We start from the raw sequence: 18,907 nt of genomic DNA, 5'->3' as shown, positions 1-18,907 counted from the left end.
AAAAATGAAAATCGAATAATTTTTCAAATTTCGCTCATCCCTTTTTGACCATGAAAAAGAAAAACGCCTTGTATTTAAATTTAAATTTTTGTATTTTAAAACAAAAATCAAATAATCACTATTTTTTTGTTTTTTAATACCCGTTTCTGAAAAGAATATAGAATTACCAAAAGATACACGGACCGTGACAGCTGTCTTGTGGGAGCACTTTGGATTCAAACCGAATGACCGTGGTGAACCACTTAACCTGGACGAGCCGGTATATCGCATTTGTTGTAAAACAGTAGCAACTAAAAGCGGCAGTACAACAAACATGCATCTGCACCTAAAGCATAATCATCTGATGCGGTTTTCCCAGCTGGGAAAAAAAACTACAACTAAAGCTACAGAGAGGCTGTCTGCGTCTTCCCGACAGGCCACAATCACTGGGGCGTTAAGTCAACAAACAAAATGGAAACAGGACAGTGCAAAATGGTGCGCACTCACAGACAGTGTAGTTCGCTACATCGCTAAAGAGATGCAGCCCTTTAATACTGTGGAAAAGCCTGCATTTCGACAAATGCTGCAAACATTTGACAGCCAGTACAAATTGCCTGGGAGAACATATGTGTCACAAAAGGCAGTCCTACAACTGAACAACAGCGTGAAAGACGACATACTAAAGAGTTAGGGTCATTGTTTTTGGTTGTGTGTAATCCAAGTGCAGTTCTTGCCTGAGAGTCCTTTTTATTTGTTGTTTCTGGGTGTTTTGTTCATTTATTTTGGATATTTAAAATGTCTAATTCACATTCCAATTCCGATGTTAAATATTCTTTAGAAATAAAAGTTTATTGATCTTTGAAAGGGTGTACTTGCATTATTATGCCATTATAATTATATTAGTTGAAAAATGTTCTCAAAATGACAATATTATCATTTATCGCAATAATTTCTGGGACAATTTATCGTCCAGTAAAATGTGTTATCGTGACAGGCCTATTGAAATGTATTAATGGCTATGACAATCAATATGGCAGTCATAGTTTTCAGATGCAGAGAAGATTTTGAGAGTGAAATACTGACTTTGTTCACATTCAGTCTGACATGCAAAGAGATCTCTTGTCAGATTTTAAGCCCGGGAGCAAGTGAAGATGTCTATCAACTTTTCTTGACTTAACTGAGCAGGACAGACCCATTTCTGGCTGCTGGGATCATATCTGAATAGTTAAAGTATTTCTGGCAAGAGTGAGCAGCTTATAAGATGGAAGCTACAGGAAGCCAAAGTCCTTAAATTTTGAGGCCCGGTTTCTCTTAAACATTGATTGCGCTCAGGCTCAAATGTGTGATGCATTCACTCAGCAGATTAGTCTTATCTGAATAAATTCTGGATGCCTTTTTTTGATATTCTAATGGGTGGTCTATGCGCACACACACACACACACACACACACACACACACACACACACACACACACACACACACACACACACACAAAACCTCAATTTTTTTCCCAGCCTCCCTTGTCTGCGATTGGGGGAGGAGGACGTGGATTGGACTACTGGTGCGTTTTGATTGCAGCACTACGGTTGGGATGAGTCATAAATCAAGCCCATGACATGGCCCAACCCCTAATCATTCCCCACATTCAAACTCCCCCCTCATTTTTGTAGAAATGCATCCTTTTGACTTTACTTGGGCTTTGTTTTTACTGGTTGCACTGGGAATTGCCTGGGGCATGCAGATGGGGGGATGAGGTACACCAGTGGCCCCTCCAGGTTTACCTCTATGAGACTTGTTTTCTTTTCTCTCAGTGGAGAGAGAGCGCTGTGGGTTTCACCTCCTGGGGCTGAGGGGAGGCAACCTGTCATGACACTGAGTGGGAGCAGCATGTGTGTGCGTTTGAGGTTATGACACACACAGTGACACCTGACCCATCTTATCAGGTCGCAAACAGCTGTGTATCTGACGCTGTGTAATCTCATCACCAACAATGTTGAACCAGCACTCAGAGCTGCCTAAACTGGTGTCAAAGGAGCGTGCGTCAGGATGTGGCGAGGTTGCTAAGATACCAAAATGTTCAACCATGTACCAGTATAAAAAATGGTAGGATTATCTAGTTCTATACTAGGGCAAAAAGAAAAAGGTCCTCGGCACACAAAATACGATTATCTTTTTTTTTCCTTTTTCTTTTATTAAGAGCCTGCAAACAATGAAGACAGAAATACTCAAGTCATTGAACACATTTGTAATAATGTTGAGTTATGTGCAGCCTTGTTTTGAAAATATATCTTTGGTACTTTTGAGACTATCCACTGAAGATATTATGTAATTTAAACACATGGTATGAGGAAAAAACTGATAACTCTGACAACCTTAGAAGTTGTGCTTAATGTTCGACATGCAGCTTCTCAGTTAAAGCCCAACTCCCTCGTCTTTCTTCTTGTTTAATGGTTAATGGGGGTGTGGTTAATAGTCAGATGTAATCCATTACCATCACAACCGAACTGCTGTATGTACTCCTACCTACTCATATGTGGTCTAATACAACATTACTGCAATAAATCCTCATCCTTTTTTCCCCCGTGGTCAGAAGCTCCCATCTTACTTTGGTGGATCAGGTCAGATTGTTTTTACTGAAATATTTGTGGTGATATCAGTAAAAGAGCTGTAGCAGAGATCTGTGCTGATCGTCTTGGCTATGTGTTCTTGTTTATCTATGTGCGTTACTGCCTCCTGCCTAGATGAAAGCAAAGTGCTGGCTGATGCCTGCCTTCCAAGGTCAGGTCACTCAGACATTGTTTAGATGTGAATGTTGCTTTGGGTGAATTCAGAGCAGAGGCGATAGGTGTTGTTATCCCCTGCCTGCCTGTGTGTGTGTGTGTGTGTGTGTGTGTGTGTGTGTGTGGGGAGAGAGTAGAGGGTTGGTGACCCTAGTGCTGTCTGGAACACAACGGTAAATGCGACTGTTACAGCGGAGGTGTGAGACTTGTCTGTGGATTTCTTTTCCACCTGACAAATACACACACATGCACATTACATTATCCATCATGAATCTGTACATGTAGATCTGGCTTTCTTTAAGCATTTTCAGCCAGCACATAACATTTCCTCTTGATTTTTTTTCCCTGTCGTGTTTAGGTTTCACTTAAAAGTTTTTTTTCATACAGATGTCAATATGATGAGTTTAATGATGCTAAAACAATGCTTATTCAAAAATCTTCCTACCTTATATTTTTATGTTGTATTGGCATTTTGGCCCTTTTTATAAAGAAGGAAGAAATAAAGGAAATCCTCTCAAATGTGTAAGCAAAATTGTATGGCTAGGCAATATACTGATATTATAACATCATGAAATGAAACTATATGGTCATCATTGTATTGTGATATATCTTAAGTGTTGTCTTTTCCTGGTATTAAAAGCTACAATACATTAAAGTGATGTCATTTTCTAATTTAACCAGACTGCTCTGATACTTATTTTTACCCAACAGTCTTGACACATTTTTAGAGGAGATTTGATAATATCAACGTACATTGTACATAGTTGCTTATCGCAATATGACTAAAAATATGGCTTCATTACTATTTTAAATATATATCACTCAGTCCCACAAAATTGTGATTCAGCTTGGGGAATATCTGATCAAAGAATAAAAGGGAACGTGGCAACAACTGCTAAACAGTTTTCTCTAAGTCTGGGTTGTTTTTGTTTTTTTTGGATATTTTTTGATAGACGCAATAATTGGCAACGATGGCTGCCAATTATTGCAGCCATCGTTGCAGGTGTGAAGGTTTACGTCCTTTAAAAACAGCGATTTAGACCGTTATAAATCACATTTTGTTTACTTAAACATAGAGCTGCAGCAATTAGTCAATGGAAAGAAAATTAATTGACAAATATGTTGATTATTGATTTTGCTCACACGTGTTGTTCCAGCCAGCCTATCATTCTACGTGGAGTTTGTGTTAGATAATGATCAGGTAGAAACAGACAGAGATTCTACCATAAAAATCCTGCCCTTCACCTGTTGTGTTTAGTCTTTTCATGTCTGTGACACATTCTACAGAAATAGACATTGAAACTGTAGTGAAACCCTGGTACGAAAACAAATAGGCGAGACTCCGGATCTCTCGATGTTGCACCGTTTAAGTCTTATATGAGACGCGCTGCTCAGGCACACTATGCAAAACTTGCTAAAGGATTTGTTGCTTTTTTGTCATTTATTTGGCAGGAGATCAAGAGTGGTTTTGGACTGTTGGTTGGACAAAAATGTACTATAAAGACATCACTAATGGCTCTGGGAAAAAAGTATTTGGCGAAGAACATATATATTACATGTACTGACTTTGAGGTATCATACTGGCATTTGTATTTAAGAAAGATCAAACATCCTTGTTTTCTCTACTCACTAAGAAGGTTGCAAACGTCACCCATACAGCTTTGTGTATTACATTTGACTGCAGGAAGCCTGTCTAAGCTGCCAGCTCGCCAAAGAAGAGTGTGAAGGCACCTCTGTATTCTTCAGTGTCTCAAACGCCTCATTTGATGAATGCACACTGAACAGTCTGTAATAAGTCATCACACGGCTAAAAAATACCCACCAATATGACTTGCTGGCTGTTTCACTGTGTGCTTCCCTCTCAGAGGAAGTCTGCGAAGGTAGATACATTTTCAAGACCTTTTAAAATATTTACATTCCCTATTGTCCACTGTAACAGAAATAATTTAAAGCCCATTCCTTCTGGTTCACCTTTAAAAGCGTCCTGTGCTGTGCAAATTTTTACTGTATATTCCCAGTAGGAGGTTAGGCTGGAACTGAGAGGGAAATGCTCCCTGTGAGAGCATTTAACTCTGAATGCAGAGAGCTGCTTCAGAGATGCTGCACTGTTTATGGTTAGGGAGTGAAGAGAGGACATGGAGGTCGGGGATGAGACATTCCTTCACTAAGAGTGAGAAATGATGTTTAGGGGAATGATACAGAATTGCACGCACTGATTCCAGCCCCATTAGTCACTTGTTTTCCTTTGTAATGGCAGATGATAATATTCATTTGTGACCAGCAATTCATAAAATTGGGCAAGTCAGATTGTGTCATTGTTAAAGGAAAAACTGCTGGCTGTAAGATGCTAGCAGCTAAACCTGTTGAAAGTTGATGCAGTTTTGGTGCCCATTCCAGACGCAGACCTGAAATCTCCTCTTCCTGGCAGCCCAAAGTAAACCTTAAATGCTCCCTGGTGGTCTGTGCGCCGAGCAGAGTCAGTTAGCAGAGCTAACTTGTAGCTACAGTATGCAGTAGTTACAGGTTGCCTTCAGAAACTCTGTAAATCAGCTGCCCTGCAGGCATGGCAGCTGGAGGAAATCAGAGGGAAAAGCATTTTTTCACAAATGCTGGTGCTGTGTTTGATGTACTGCTGTCAAGTGTCACGCACAGAAATGCCAACCTCAAACATTAGGGAGACAGAGACACCACTGACCTTTACAAGTCACTATAAATTGAAATGATTTTGAAGTTGTTGTTTTAAAGTAATATAGTTGCATAGTGTTGCTTTGTAAGCAGATTTTGGACACTAATGAGTCATCATCATTTTGCATCATCAATGAGAGCTGTAGTGTTTGACAGTGGTCTTTTTTTTGCAGTTCACTTCATTGTGGGATTGTTGGTGGAAAGTTGTGTACGTGGCCTGGAAAATGCAAAAAAAAAAAAAACAATAAAAAAACGAAAACTGCGCTTTCGGATTATCCATTCACACTGGGGCGGCTCACCAATAATGCGGCCCTGATACCACCTCCAGAGGCGTATCAGCCGCGAAGCGAAATTTCCCCCCTCTCCGCATCTGAAACTTTCTCACAGGGGAGGGTGCGGAGAATTGGCGCAGGATCCCCGCCTGCAAAGGGCAGTGTCAATGGGGCTATACTGTCATGGTTCTTCATCTGAATACACTGAAAGGTAACTCGCTGTAGTTGTCATGGGGTTACATTATATTACGTGAAGCTTTGTAGCCTGCACACGCGCACACACACACACACTCGCACTCACTCACAGTCCACCCTCCCCTATGACATATCCAGAAATATTAAGTGCAATTGCATTTTAAACAGCTCATAAAAATCCCTCTCCGGAGCTCAATAATTCGCTGTCAAGCTGTGGTCTGCTCCCCAGGGCCTGGAGCTCTTAGTCTGGGCTGAAGCTGGAGTAGCAGCAGAACCATCACAACGATGCTCACCTCCAAGAGGAATCCATGGCATCTAACAGAGCCTGATGAAGAGAGGTGGCCGGCTGTGTTTATTTAAAAACAACAACAACATAAAAATTATTTGCATGACAGTAAGCAGCTTCTCATTTAATGAATAGAATTACTTTAGAGGAGTATTATTCAGGCACCAAGTCAGATTACTTTAGACACAACACAAATTTGATAAATCTGATCTTTCTGCCCTGTTTTGTTTCCTGCTGTCTGAGTGGCTGACCTCAGGTTATTAGTTGCAGAGAACAGTGTTTGGCACAGGATTTTGTGAGTCCACAGTGGATGGGCCTGAAACTCTAGCCCCATTCAAACTGATACTACCTCCGGAGGCACATCAGAGGCACAGCAAAATTTTGCCCCTCATCGCATCTGAGACTTCCACACAGAAGAGGATGCGTAGAATTGGCGCTTGATCCCTGCACTCAAAGGGCAGTGTGAATGGGGCTAGTTTTATCAAGTAAACTGAAGTACAGTTTGAGGTATATTTCCCAAGTCTATTTTATGGTACACTGATATCAATGTACTAGTAGTATAGTTTGAAAGTGTAATATTTCAGTACTTCTTGGGACTAACTCGGCCCACTTTTTTGTTAAGTTTAGTATACTTCTGAGTATACCTAAGTGTAAGATAACTTTGAGTAGGCAAGTAGTTTACAAGTAGATACACGTTTCTACTTGTAAACTCTGAACTATGTTATAAGTCATCTTATAGATACTGGTTATATACCTCAAGTCCACTTTTATATTGTGAAAGTATAATGAAAGGAAACTTATAGACTGTACTGTTAGTTTACTAGTTATGTAATACTTATTACCCTTTAGATTATAAAGTATACAGTTAAAGAGAGAGAGGAGTAATTTTGGTAAACAAATGTGTTCACCAATCGCCATCAATTTGGCCCTCCAGCAAATGTTTGATTCTGTTTGTCTATCATCATTATCTGACTCACGGCTGTGGGAGTGCCTGAGGCCCCAAATTTGGTTTCACGGCCTGTCAAAACTGTGGAGTGGCTGGCAGCAGTTGTGCTTCGATACAATGATTTTTTATTCAGATGCTATGTTGAAGAAGCTCATTTAGTTTTTACTGTGCTCCAGATTCGTTTGCTGGCTCAAACCGTTTTATGGCTTCATTCTCACCTTTCTATGTCACAAAGAAACACACCCTAATGTTTTAATGAGGCAATACTATGGAAAGGCAGCATAAGCTGCATGGGAGCACAAAGAGGCTCTTTGTGCAGCGGTGTGTTTTAAACACAAACAGCATTCAGGGAGGACCAGACAACACAGCAACCACACTAACATTTACCCTTCACTCTCTCTGCACTGCCCTTGTTATTGCCCAGACACAGAAAGGAGCCTTTATATATGTGTGTGTGAGTGTGTGTGTGTGTGTGTGTTTTTGTGTATGTTTGTGTGTGTGTGTGTGCAGGTCTGCCCTACCCCTACTTGAGAGCATGCTCCCCATGCTTCACAAACCATGCTTGTAATGCTTCAAATCACTGCAACTGCCTTCAAGAACACAGCTTTTGCATCATTCGAAGATTGCAACAGCCAGCACTTTAGCTGCTGCTCAGAAAAGCCCAGTGTTGTGAAGAAAATATGATTATACTTCTGGTTTCTAGAGAGAAAGAGAGAGATGGTGTTCTGTGCTTGAGTGCTTGGAGGTGAGTGCCATGTCAGACGGAAATTAATTTTCACAACAGTTGCTAGATGTTTCAGGGGTCTGTAGGAGGCCGAGCCTGTACTGAGCTCTGTTTCAACTTGTGTAGTTCAGCTTTTCTTCATCATGCCTGCACTTTGATGTGGACAATGATGTGACAGTCTTGAAGCCTCATGTTAACTATTTCACTACCACATTGGTTCCATTTTCAGTGTAAGTGTGAAGGACTCATGGAATACTTATGAGCCCCTCTCTTCTCACTTAACAGTGTTGGTGCACTGATATTTCCTTCAGGTGTTCCTTGTTTTATTTCTTTTCAGGTTTGTCATGAGATGCTGAAAGATGGTGTTTCCTGTGTTTGGGTTGTTTTGTTGTCGGGTCCATCAGGTCAAGTTTTTTTTACCAGAGCAGAAATCCATTCGGAAATATCAGTTAGACCTTTCCTTTAGCCTTATTTGCATGGGGCTAGTAATACCAGGGGACCTCATGTGATTTAGAAATGATCATGTCTGGTTTGTGTTCTGTGTGGATAAGAAAAGTCAGTCTTTTTCCACCTATTTTCATTATCTTTAATTCCTCCCTATGGCTTCAAGGCTCCATCTAAAATCAACTTTCAGAAAGCAAAGCCACATTTTTGATGAAGTTAAGAGTTGGTTTTCCCACTTTATGCATGTGTTACAAGAATAAATCCAGATTTGCATTTAGATGCTTTGTGTCTGTATACCTTTTGGTGCCCCTGACCTCCTCTGTCACTCATTTTAAACATCATTGTAGCCACAGCACAGTGCAAGATATTATGAGCCATGATCAAATTACTGAATTTTTCAGTTGTCTGACAACAGAAAACAGAATCACATGCCCATTTGATTCAATTATTACAATTTCCATGTGCATTAGACACTAATAAAGTATTTTCAAGCATCTCAGGTCCTAAATCCCAATGGAGTCTATATAGGCTAGTGATTTGTAGGTCACGAACAAATCAGTTTGAAGGAACGATTCTTTCACGCGAACAAACTGACCTGATTCCACATTTCACTTCTCTCTTGTTCATTCTTTCGTTCTCACAGACTAATTGCTGTGTTGTTCAGTATTTAGTTATCACAGTGGTGAAGAGGACTGAGATCCAGCCAATTATATGCTGAGTCTAGGACACCGTCGTCAAATTAAATCCAATGAGAAACAGGAAAGCATAACAACCGTTTCGATGAAAAAAAAAAACCCATTTCATTTTGTTCCTAGCTCATCGCTCTTGTTTGTTCACTGATTCCTCTCCTGGTGTTCTCGTTCAGTCAGTCACTCGTTCTTGGCTTGCAGGCTTTAGCTGTTAACTGTTGTGTTGTCTAACAAGTTGCAGCTATGTATTTGCCTTGAAATGTGCATTCCACGATTCACCGCTAAACGACGTTGTACCGGAAACGCAACTGAACAAACAAACGATATGAACGATATGAACGAAACAAGTTGAAACATTGCCAACTGGTGTAGGGCTGGACAATGAAACAATAACGATATCTATTGCGGTAGACACATGATCAATATCAATAGAAAATACAGTTAAATATAGTTTGACAGAACGTTCGATAATTTCACCGAACTCCGTTAGAAACAGGTGATCTGCGAGCGGCGAAATACAGTGCGAGGCCCAGTTGCTGGACGAGAGGTTTATGCACGCAACTCTGTTTACTTTCGATCAAAACGAATCTTAACAATTTCAGACACAGACACAAACTGTAGAACCTCCATGTCCCTTCGCGCAACGGCCCATTTGCGCTAATGCGTAGGGATATGGAGGTTCTATGGTTGAGAAAATGTAGTGCCAAAGTGCCAACAGACCGACTATAGATATGTACTTTATATGACCCCACTTCAAAAAACCCGAAGTATCGCATTAACATATTGTCAAGCAGCGATGTCAGCTTCTACACTAAAGAAAAAATTTTTTTTTTTCAAAAATCTCACCCGTAGTCACCATTAAAAGGTTATTTTTCAAACTTTTTTTAATATCAAATAAGTAAAACAAAAAAAAAAATCAATAATTATCGACTGATATGAAACACTTATCATGATACATTTTTCAGCCATATCGCCCAGCCCCCAATTGGTGCAGATTGTTCTTTTTACATTTCTTCCAGCCAAGATAAAATCATGTCTTTACTTTGATTTAAATATGCAGTCATGTTGCCCCTAAAAATGTGTTGTTGTTGAGCCCTGAGGGGGCACTTCAGATATATAGCATTGCACTTCCACAAAGCAGAGGGACTCAAGTGAAACCTCCTGAAAAGAAAACTGAATCTGGAATTTACCCATGATACAGCTCCCAGCATCGTTCAGCTGACAGCTTTTTTTGGTTGATGTTTTCTGCAGCAGGAGTTGGGCCTCTTGTACAGCTACATGGCAGGGTGAATGCAAATGTTTATGTGAACCTCCTTCGGCAATATGCAATTCCTTCACTGCAATTGACTCCCAATCAGCTCGCAATTTTCCTGCAAGACAATGCCCCCTGTCACACTGCAAAACGGGTTAAGCAGTTCCTTGAAGCTAAGAATATCGAAACAATAAAATGACCAGTCCAGAGTCCAGAACTAATCCCCATAGAGAATCTCTGGAAAATCCTTGGCGACAAAGTATGGCTAAGAAACCCACTACAGTTACCGAACTGTTGAAGAGACTGCAAGAAGAATGGACCAAGATCAAACCAGAGCAGTGTAAGAAACTACTGATGTCCTGTGGGCGCAGATGTGCTGAAGTTAATCAAAGCAAGGGCCTCTACACTTCTGATTAATTTTTTAATCCTATAGCCCTAAAAAAACATTGTTTTAAATCTTCTCTTCTGACACAGTGGTTACTGTTCTCTTATTTTGCTCACTGTTTTTTTTCACAAAATAAAGGTTTTTGTTGAAGTACCTTGGTTATTTAAAGAAACATGCTAGTACTGCAGTGGTATAGCCACAGCTGATATGCTATCAAATTCTGAACAATGAATAAAAGAACAAAAATAAAAATATTCCAGAAATAATCAAGTATTAATTGTTTTCTAATTTTGATCTCCACTGTATGTCCCACTGTGCTCCAGATGGTTTAGGGCTGTGTGAAAAGCTATGGTGATGGCATCATCAGTCGACCTGTTTGCCTTGTAGGCAAACTGATGTGGGTCTAGGTCCAGTGGGAGACTGGTTTTGATGTGCTTTAATACCAGCCTCTCAAAGCACTTCATAATTATAGGGGTGAGTGCCACAGTTCTATAGTCATTCAGACTACAGGGGGAGGGCTTTTTTGGGTTCGGGATGATGGTGGATGTCTTCAGGCAGGAAGGAATGGCAGCTCGGGCAAGGGATAGGATGAAGATATTGAACACCGCGGCAAGCTGGTCAGCACATTCTTTGAGTACTTTTCTAGGTACTCGGTCTGGGCCGGTAGCCTTTCTTGGCTTCACTGATCTGAGCATCCGCCTCACGTCATGCTTGTGCACAGTTAATGGCTAGGAGCTGGAAGCAGGTGGAGACTGCACAGCTTGTGTTGGACGTTTTACCTTGAAGCAAGCAAAGAAGCAGTTCATATCCTTTGCTAGCAAGTCATCTGTGTTGGGGGGCGTGGAGTTCTTGCCCTTGTAGTTTGTGATGTGTTTTTTGCCATGCCCGCCTTGGATCGTTGTCTGTGAAGTGGTCTTCTATTTTCCTTTTGTAGTTCTGTTTAGCCTCCCTTATTGCCCTTTTCAAGTCGGCTCTGGCTGAGCTGTACCTGACTGTGTCCCCAGACCTGTATGCAGTGTCCCAGGCTTTAAGAAGAGTCTGTACTGTATTTTTTATCCAAGGTTTTTGGTTTGGAAAAACCCTGACTTCGTTGTTTATGGTGACAGTGTCCACACAAGCTGTGATGTAGAACAGCACAGTTTGGGCATCCAGGCATCCATGCATCCAGGTCTGGTTGTTAGAATATGTCCCAGTCAGTTTGCTCGAAGCAGTCTTGTAGCTGTGCATGAGCCCCCTCTGGCCGGGTTTTAAAAGTTTTGATGTTTTTATTTATATTTTGGCATGGTGTACAATATGAAACCATGGCGAATAAAGGGGGTTGTTAAGAATTACTTTGGCTGAATTGTTATGATTGCATATTTAGACTGTCAATTGCTCATGAATTCAAAAAACACAGTTAAGCAGCAGAAAGTGGATAATCCCCAATAATTGTCAAACTGAAATCTCCTTACTGCAGAGCAATGTTTAAAATGACCATCAGAATTAAACTACAGAATGGGTTTAAATGGACCAGGCTCCAATAATGCTGCCAGACGAGATAATCCCTGAAACAGACTTCTCTCATTTGACCCCGCTCTCTGGCACAATTGTTCATTTTACCAAATATTATGTTGCCTTAATTTCTGTGTATTTTTGGTATTAAGCTGTACTTAATATCATGTTTGAAAATCCCAGAATTGTCATCACATTTGAGAAAACAACTTTTAGCATGTACATGTATGAAACCGGAAAACAATGAAGAAATGTCATGTTGACCCAGTTGTGAATCCCACTTTGCTTCTGACCAACCCTGGCTAGGATGGTCTTGATCAATGTATAACATGGTCAATATATTGGCTCAGCATGTTAGCAGGCTAATATTTGCTAAAATGAAAAAATGTGTATGTAGTGGCCTGTATTTGCAGCCATCTTTGATACCTTATGGTCATGGGCATCCAGAAATGTGGGGACAGTTGGCCCTTTGGCTTCAGCTAAGTTCAAAAGTTTTTTAATAAAACCAAAACTATGAGCCAGGATCATTAAAAATGAGGATGAGAGAGCTTGGATTGGTATGTGTTTGACATCCACACAAACAGGAAGAGACTGGAAGTGAAATTTTGATGTTGATGTTACTCGGGAAATAGTTTTCCTCTGTGCTAGGAAACTTTGAGAATTGAAAGAAATTATGTAGCCATGAAATGGAGCATGATTGGTCAGAGTCAGCACTGTGTTGCTAGAATGAAATCCCAGACTGCAAGGCCAAGTAGCATTAACAAGCTGTCAAGGCCTGAGGGTTGTGTGTGTGTGTGTCTAGTCCCCTCTCCTGTGACTTGAGTCATGAATATGGAGCAGCTTCTTGCTTTGTTCAGTCACTCACACACAGCATCAAACAACGATCTTATTTTCACAGTGTATCATTGCTTGTTCCATATTATTTCACTCACTGTGTTAATTACTGAGATCTTGGAACAACTTGCTTGCATAGTGAATACCTTGGCAATCTGACACAACAGTCCTGGAATAAGCCATATTGTCATGAGAGTCATAATGTTTTGTTGAAAATGTCTTTGAGAGATGCTAATTTATCTGTAGGATCATTTTGGAGGCTGTGGTTTGTGCTGCTGTATTTATGTTGAGTCACACTGAGTGGTGCTTCTAGTATTTAGTCTGACTTCATTCATATCAAGGGCTGTTGTAAACCTAGCTGATCCTAAAGCAGTCTAATACAAGTCCAGTAGGGCAAGCTACATAACCTGATGGATAGAGAGCTCATACGTGTGACCATATTACACAGAGCACTTACTGTATATGGGTGCAGAAAAAATGCAGTTAGTAATAAAAACGATTAACTTATTTGTCTGTTATAAACATCCATTTTTGTTAAACAATCTTTATGCATTCACAGACTGAAATTTAAATGTTTCAGCAGATGTGGCTGTCTGTATGCTGATGTGGCTTACTTAAAGGTCTCAATATGCTTCAAACAAAGTGTCTTAACTCACTATACTGTTCTAATACATGTCTTTACCCACTTAGTCATTACACATTACTAATGATTATTGATCATAAATCTAATTCTGTTAATATTTTGTGAAAGTAACATTTTTGATTTTTTTTTTTATTGATTTATTTCTGGATCAAACCACATAAAACGGTAATCCAGAAGGATGACATGCAAAAGTATAACGCTTATTTCCAGCATGGTCCTTGGTGTTACACATAAAACAACTAAACAAGAGGCAGACACAACACAGAACACAAAGAAATGAGAAAAGCAAAACGGAGTTAAAAACTATCTAAAATATCAGTAACTATCCACTTGTTCCATAAAATCTTCTTAACCTGTCTTTTAAAAATTCCGCTCGATGATACGAGTTGAGTAGCAGTAGGTAAGCCATTCCAGTATATGTATTTGGTCGCCCAGTTTTTAACATTTATGAGGTGCGTTGAGGAGTTTTTGATATAGATAGATATATATGTGTGGGTTGCAATATAGCCTAAACCCATAGCTGGGACCTAGTGTGTAGGGGTGGGAAAAATAATCGATTCTTAGATTAATCGCAATTTGGACGTGGATGATTCTGAATTGATTCACAAATGTCAAAAATCGATTTTCTACATGTTAATTGACAACGTAATGTTGACGGAAAGCAAAAGGCAGAACTCGGAAGTGCGGAAGTGCAGCGCCTGGATGGTCGACCCGTGCACACAACAAAAAACATGGGAATGTCATGAATGTCTGTACTAACAAACAACTCATGGGTAGAACAGTCTGAGGCATTTGTTCACGCCGATCGGCTCGAGAGCAGCGCGGAGACCGCTGTTGGCTGTTAGCTGTTAGCTGTTACCTGTTAGCTGTTGCATTGAGTGCGCAGCGTCCAGGCTAACTTGTGACACCTGTAACTATTTCTGTCATTTCGCACTGTTTTAAATTTATTAAAGCCGTCGTTCCCAGCCGCATACATCGTTATTAAGCTGAATCCAAGTCGATGGGAAAACTGTACACTGTCATACAGCCCGCACAGTATGTTGAAATCCAGCCCGAGCTCAGCGTGAGGTCAGTGAGCTGTGGCAAAGTGTGAGATCTACCTGTGATGCAAACGCCGGTATCGACCGTCGACCAGCTGCAGCTGTATTAATGTACTACATGTATGCTGCTACAGGAACACTTTTCTTCTCTTTTTGGTTCTTTGCAAAGCAGCATGTTTGCTAGCAAATGTAAACTTCCAGTTGACTTGCAACACCGACTCGAATCGAATCATGAGGTGCCAAGAGATTCCCACCCCTACTAGTGTGCCCACTCAGTAACACAGTAATGCTGTGCATGAACAGAAATGTGCATCAGGGACTCTGATGACTAAATCATTGAGTCAAACATTGTTGTCCTCATACTTGACCTTGAGTGCCTTTACCCATTGACCACCACAACTCAACATATTGTGTTTCAGAAAGTTTCTACTTTCTGAAACACAAGATGTTAAAATGGGTAAACTCGTAAGTGGTATATTCTGGCTGTAGGTTGAGGCAGCAGCAGCTCCCATCTCCAGCTGCCTAGAGGCCCATTACTGTAGCTAGGCCGTGTAACCTGGTGATGAAAATAAGCAGACAGGGAAAAAAAGCTGTTGTACATAGACGCTTCCTCCCTGACAGAAGAGTTTCTGCATTCTTTCTGATAATGTGTGCATAGTTCTCCCGGCCATAATTGGCATGTCAGAACACAAGCTGTAATTTGCAAGTAAAGGCATTGCCTCATGAAAACACAAGTGTACACCAACACAAAGTGTGTATATACACACACACACACACACACACACACACACACACACGCACACACACACACACACACACACACACACAGCACTGTCTGTTTCCAGAGCCATAAAGTCAAATGTATCTTTTCCTTTATCTATCAGAGTGTTTGCTACGTGTAGGGTTTTTCTGATCTAAGTGTAATGTATCTTGTATTGAATTATAAGATTTGTGGTTAGAAATTGTATGAAGGAACTACAGTATTCTGTACTTTTAAATTTGTAGATGGTTTTCAATTTTCATCCAGTAATACCTAGAAAAGGTTTATGATTTAAACAAAACTTTTTCACCCAGATTTACAGCTGCTGTTTCCTGTGGTCAGGGGTAAATTTTACAGATAAGGGTTCTCTGGTGATCAGGACAGCTTTTCGTACACTAATATAAAGTGATAAAAACCCTCTGCAGAGCTGTCTGCAGCATATCACAGCCAACTGGTCCTCAATGGACACTCAAAACACACAGCCTGTGTGCACAACATGGCCAACAGTTAGGAAGTCCACAGGGCCCAACAAGGCCTGAAGCCACACGCTTGTTTCCATAACTGGACAAGGATCCGCTGTGGGCAGGGCCAAAGCTGTTGGGACAGAGGAGACCAGTGTCAAAGGTTGTGTTTGGCTAATTTGCCTCAGGCTGTCCTGACCACCAGAGCTCCTAGGGGAACAGCACAGCCATTCAGTGAAGTGACCTTTACTTTTTTTTTTTTTACTGTGGTAGTGAGCTCCTTGGCTTCAGCTGGTGACTTGCTCAGTGCATCCTGTTGAAGGTGGAGGAATGCTTAGTTTTTTATAGTTTTACAGTTTATATTATTGTGTCACATATCAATATGATGTGTCACCCTCTCTTTTTCTCCCTATCCTTTCAAATGTCTCTTGGTAATCGTTATAACCTAATCCTTCCTCTCCTCTGAGCCCATAGTGTAATGACTTTCTGTTTTCTCTCTCCTGGTCATGTGTGTCCACCCTTCTTCTCTTTGTAAATGTGAGCATCCCACTGGACAGCTGCCATCCTCAGTGACTGTCCTGAACAATGGAATTATACACTAGGATTCAACACAGCACTCCTCTCTGGGGAATGTTTGGACATTAATGATGTAGTACTAAAACAGGCAGCAGGTCCCAATGTAATTAAAAGTTCAAGCTTAGTTGAAGTTTTAGTTTTATTTTGAAGAGAAAGATTAAGAAATATATAAGAAATTAAATCCCTTCCTATCTCATATTAGCTTAGTTAGCAGCTCCCCACCTCCACCATTAACAGTGTTGGTGGAGGGCTGCTTCCCCCTCCTGAGGCGCCGGATGGTTTGCCAGAATTTCTTCAAGGCTGACGGTAGTCTTCCTCCATGGCCTCCCTGAACTTTTCCCAGACCCGAGTTTTTGCTTCGCGACCACCAGTGCTACCACACGCTTGGCCTGCTGGTACCTGTCAGCTGCCTCAGGAGTCCCCCGGGCCAACCATGCTCGATAGGACTCCTTTTTAAGCTTGCCAGCATCCCTTACTTCCGGTGTCCACCACCGGGTTCGGGGAATGCCGCCAGGACAGGCCCCGGAGACCTTACGGCCACAGCTCCGAACAGCCGCGTCAACAATGGAAGTGGAGAACATGGTCCATTCGGACTCGATGTCCCCAGCCTCCCTAAGTATCTGGTCAAAGCTCCCGGAGGTGGGAGTTGAAGACCACACTGACAGAGGGTTCCGCCAGACGTTCCCAGCAGACCCTCACAATACGTTTGGTCCTGCCGAGTCTGTGCTGCGAATTTACAATCTTCGAAAGAGCGGTGCGTCAGACATCGGCTACCCGCCTCCGCAGCTCCGACGGTGTTTCCACGCAAATTACCCTCCGACCCTATAGCAAGGTCGCGGGCGAGACGCTTCCAGCTGCTGGAGGCAGGGACCAAGAGGTCTGGCAAGGGACAGCAGGTGGTCGCTTGCCCGAATCGATTCAGAGGATTTTATGAATCGATATTGAATTGGGAAAACATATATTGCAATGCATTGATGAATCGACATTTTTACCCACCCCTAATAAATAGAGTTGGTAGTTGTGACCCGGATATCCATCCTCTCTTGTGTCCACACTCCACCTCTGTCACTCCAGGGTGATTTCTTCAGGGCCATAAAGTTAATAGCCATGGGTACGTCCTTAACCCTCCCAGCTCTGCAGCAGTGGCTCTCTGACCACTGAAACATGTCCAGAAAAGCCCACTGTGGAGGGACTGCATCCCTAAAAGGGTCTGATCAGGGAGACTGGGGGACTTTTACATGTACATTTTTAGAGGGACATTTTCCAGAAGAGAGCACACCCCTCCTCCTCATCCGCATCCGCCCCCTCTCTCATCAGCCGAGGAGGAATGTGTTCTTTTAGGCTGGCAATTGTTGGGGGCTTCTTTATAAATAACCTCTCGTCAGCAGGCCAGCTGGGCTGTCCAGCACCAGTGGGCAGATGAATGCAGTGCCTGAGAGGGAAAGCACCACCTGAGTTCTGACACAGTACAGTAACCACTGCCACATGACCGTTGAACTTTAACTTACTAATTGTTTCCATTGTTTAAAAGTAGACGATTAATCTCATAAAATATTGTTTGAAAAATAAAGCAGATAAAGTCAGATAAATGTACAAAAGAACCAATCTGTTTTAATTGTCTCTGATTTTTATCTCTTACTATATGAGAAGTGGAAATGTCATAGTTTATAATAAACTGCTATGCAGATTCAGTGTTCAGCTTGGATATCTCTGGAAGCAATGTTGGCAGCAAACTGAGTGATACGACTGCTCTGATGTTATGACGGAGTCTGTTATTTATTAGTCACTATAAAGAGCTTCCTGCAGGGTGGGAAGAACTCTAGCAGACAGCAGAACAATCAGACTTTTGCTCCTCCTCCATTAAAGATTGATGGCTGGAGTTTAATATGTTTCTATATATGTTACTAATGAGAAGAGATGATTAAACTCAGTAGCAAGGGGGGTTGTGAGGGAAAAGAAAAGTTTCCCATATAAATAGGAGAGCCTGATAAATGTGTTACACTGTGGTAGTGTAAATGAAATACAGGGACATTAGAACTTGCATCTGAAATGTTATTTTTTTCGTATTGTAAACGTCATGTTGGTGGTGGACAGTAGGAGAGTTCCAAGGTTTGCACACGTATAAATCATTCCTGGTTGCCTAAAACGTCAACAAATGATGAGCAGTTATGTTTTAAAAGATTGTGTACATAAAAACATGAGGCGGTGATAAGTTCAATATGACTCTCAATGTGCATTTTGGTACAAGACATGCATCCACCAACATTCTGTTGTGTGTTTCACAGAAGGCTGATGCTAACGTCCATCATGTTGGAGATGAGTGATTTAAACCGTTCACATCAGCCTCCTCGTTGTAATACTGTCAATGATATCAGACTTTCTGATATACCACTTTTACACATGAGCATTTATATGTATGTGTGTGTGTATATATATATATATGTACATGTATGTATATATATATA

At 41.2% G+C, this 18,907-nt stretch overlaps 1 protein-coding gene across 9 annotated transcripts in view; it reads left to right on the top strand.

Moving 5' to 3' along the window:
* The window catches only part of plxnb1b (plexin b1b), a 192,422-nt gene that overhangs the window by 93,209 nt on the left and 80,306 nt on the right, over window positions 1-18,907 (top strand). Inside the window, exon 1 of one of the 9 annotated variants that reach the window (XM_030420444.1) lies at window positions 7,796-7,888. The exons of the other annotated variants lie outside the window; for them this stretch is intronic. The gene's annotated coding sequence lies outside the window, so the exon portion shown is untranslated. Of the gene's footprint in view, window positions 1-7,795; window positions 7,889-18,907 lie in introns of those variants that run through there. 9 annotated transcript variants of the gene reach the window in all.

Source organism: Sparus aurata, chromosome 6, assembly GCF_900880675.1.
Source record: "Sparus aurata chromosome 6, fSpaAur1.1, whole genome shotgun sequence".
NCBI classification, from domain to species: Eukaryota; Metazoa; Chordata; class Actinopteri; order Spariformes; family Sparidae; genus Sparus; species Sparus aurata.
Note: the sequence above shows the minus strand (reverse complement) of the source record. Positions and strands in the feature narration are given on the sequence as shown.